Source organism: Pollicipes pollicipes, unplaced genomic scaffold, assembly GCF_011947565.3.
Source record: "Pollicipes pollicipes isolate AB1234 unplaced genomic scaffold, Ppol_2.1 Scaffold_7261;HRSCAF=8764_pilon_pilon_pilon, whole genome shotgun sequence".
NCBI classification, from domain to species: Eukaryota; Metazoa; Arthropoda; class Thecostraca; order Pollicipedomorpha; family Pollicipedidae; genus Pollicipes; species Pollicipes pollicipes.
The window spans coordinates 62,004,128-62,006,982 of record NW_023597054.1 but is presented as its reverse complement, the minus strand read 5'-3'; the positions used below and the strand labels follow the sequence as shown (position 1 = coordinate 62,006,982).

General features: G+C 61.3%; 1 protein-coding gene across 1 annotated transcript in view; it reads left to right on the top strand.

Annotated features, from left to right (window-relative positions):
- Positions 1-689: 689 nt before the first annotated feature.
- Positions 690-2,855, top strand: part of LOC119111712 (uncharacterized) — an 8,544-nt gene continuing 6,378 nt past the window's right edge. The window contains exon 1 of the mRNA XM_037235517.1: positions 690-813. The gene's annotated coding sequence lies outside the window, so the exon portion shown is untranslated. The remainder of the gene's footprint in view (positions 814-2,855) is intronic.

Sequence of the window (2,855 nt, the reverse complement as noted above, 5' to 3'; positions counted from 1 at the left end):
TTCTAGCCGGGCGTGCTATCGCCGCGGATCGCAGCCGGGCCGCTGCCCTCTGCCGACAGCACTCGCCCGGCGGTGCCCTTTCGGCGCTCGAGCTTTGTAAGCTGGCCATTTTAAGCGGTGGAGTTCAGGCATGGCTGGGCAGTTCGATGAAGCGGCGGTCGAGGGGGTGTTGCCTAAGTAAACGTTCTTAGAACAAAAGCGGTCTTCAAGCCAGACCGGCGGATGTGGTCGCTTGTGTGATTCAGGTCGGCACCCGCTTTGGAAAGCCCACCATCCCCCTGCACGTTTCATCCAGCCGAACGGGCGAGACGCAACCTAGCGACACCGGACCCCGCGTGACGTCATCAGGGTCACGAGGGCAGTCACTCGACTCTCGCGGGCTGTCACCGCTGCGCCGCGTTCGGCCGCTGCGGCTGACGCGGCCGTGCGGGCCCGGTGTGATGGGGTCCATGGACCCGGCGCGAGCGCGTCGCCTGTGGCTCGGCGACTGTTTGGTCGGCCGTGTCATCACCGTACATCATGCGGCGGGTAATGGGTGCAGGGGCGGGCCGCCGGCCGCCGTCGCCGCCGCAAACAAAGAAGGACGGCCGGCGCCGACCGGGCAGAGCGCCGGAGCGGGCAGAGGGGCGGCGCGCCGGCCGGGCGGCGGCCGCCGGTCGGCGCGGCCAGTGCGGGCGTCACGTGCGGCGCGGGCTGTCGGTGGCCGGCGCGCTCCCGTAGAGACAGAACTGAGCGCCAGCGGCCGGCCAGACGCAGCCGGAGCCGAGGTGGATCGAGGTCTGCCGAAGGAGAGCCAGCGGTCGGCTTTGACAGGTGAGGAACTGGCTGGAGATGACGGGCACACGGACCCTGGCTTGACAGCGCTGCCGCTCGGTGGGGACCTGTGTTGCGAACCGGGCAGGGCGACGTGATTGTACTTGTTTATGCTATGCATGGGTTTTATGCCGTGCAGTTGAGGATGTTTAGGACACAACAGCATCTTGTAGCACCACAACTTCGGTGAAGTCAAGGTAAAATGCTGCTGATTGAAATGCTAAACTAGACTCCAAAGTAGACGACTGCCACGGCTGTTTACATTTGGCAGCTGATGCACCAATCACTTTCATGGTAGACTTCAGGATATTCAGCGCCCCTCATGAACTGGACGTCTCTGACCGGCGAGCTACACCTGCCCTCGCGACGGGCCTCCATGCCAGCAGACGCCGCCAGCTGAATTTATGTCACTTATGCATCGGCTGCCGGCTGCAGCTGCCGGTACGGAACGGCCATGAGGCCGGAGACGGGGTCGGCAATGGATGACCTGTAGACGCTCGGGTCGTCCACTCGGTCTCTGGTCTTCGCAGTAAAACACGCATCGTCGAATGCGGCCCGGTGTCGCCCGAGAAGCCACAACCCGCACGGAGTCCTCACGGGAAGGCCCAGGACGCGAGGAGGCCCAGGACGCGGGAGACTCCTTTAGGAGGGGGCTCACGCCTGGCACGGGCGGACAATGCGAGCTGCTCCTTGTCGGCCCTAGCCATACAGGGCGAATTCCGAGTTCTCCCAGGGCACGGTCGTCATGCTCGGACGTAATCGGGCGTGATTCGGGCGTGCTCGGGCGTTCTCGGGCATGATCGGGCGTGCTCGGGCGTACTCGGACGTACTCGGGCGTGCTTGGGCGTGATCGGGCGTGATCGGGCGCACTTGGGCCTTCTCGGGCGTGCTCGGGCGTGATCGGGCGCGCTCGGGCGTGATCGGGCGTTGCAGCGCTCGCTCGCCGCCGGCCGTTGACCAGTCGGAGGCTGTATCCGGCCGACTGGCCGCCGAAGGGTGTGTTCCGAGGCGGCTGCGCCCAGCCGTACTGACCTTTCTCATGACCCGGCGGCGGTGCCGAGCCGGTGGCCGCCCCCGAGTCGCTAATTGCCGGTCGGATTCGGGAGTGGCGTTTTTTGCCGGCGTCGGGACGGGATGGGTCGGACGGGTGGGCGGCAGGGGAGCCGAGCCGGAGATGGGAACGGGGGCTGGTCCGGGGGAGGAGCCGGCGCCCGATGTGGGAGCGGTGGCTGGCGGGGAGAGAGGGCCGGTGCGCACGGGTCGGAGGCATGGAAGCCGGGGAGGGGGGGGGGGGGGGGTACGAGGACTAGTCCCTGAGACTGGATCGAGTGCTGGAACGAGTGGACGAAGGAGGCTTGCGCAGGAGGTCTGCACTTACACGGGTGGAGCCGGGAAAATCTAGCACTGAGAATCGTTCTGATAGGCACTGCACACTTAATCCATGGGCAACAATTCAAATAAAGCCATTTAAGTTAGTTTTAAGCGAATAAGTTGTTCGTAGAATAATGTAACGTGCCATGGCGAAAAAAGCTACAGATAAGAGCTGTTACCAGCCGAAACGCCTCAACATATGTCATGGTCTAACAGTTTTCGCTTCTTATTCGTCGAATCATGATCAACACAGGCTCCATGTTGCGCTTAACTGCACAAAATATTGCAGCATGGTCAGCATCAATCAAATGTGTTATGATGAAGGAGAAGGTTGACTGATTCAGAATGTGTTAATGGAGAACGATGCCAAGTCACCAGCAACACCAAACTTCGACCGAATGAGTACTTATTCAGGATCCTTTCAGATACAGTTAACGCTAATGGTGTGAGCCATCCAGGAGGCATGAGTAAAAATAAATCCACAGAGCAGCCCTAGCAGAGGTGCCAAAGACGAATGAAAGCCATCCAAGCAGGTATGGCAAACATGCATTCGCTCCAGCACCCACCCGCCAAGCATTTGCATGCATGCAGCGTGCAACAAGGCGGTGGAGGTTTGGCATGTTATCTTTCTTTGTGCTATGGAATTTATGCCTTTACCCACATAAGGCATA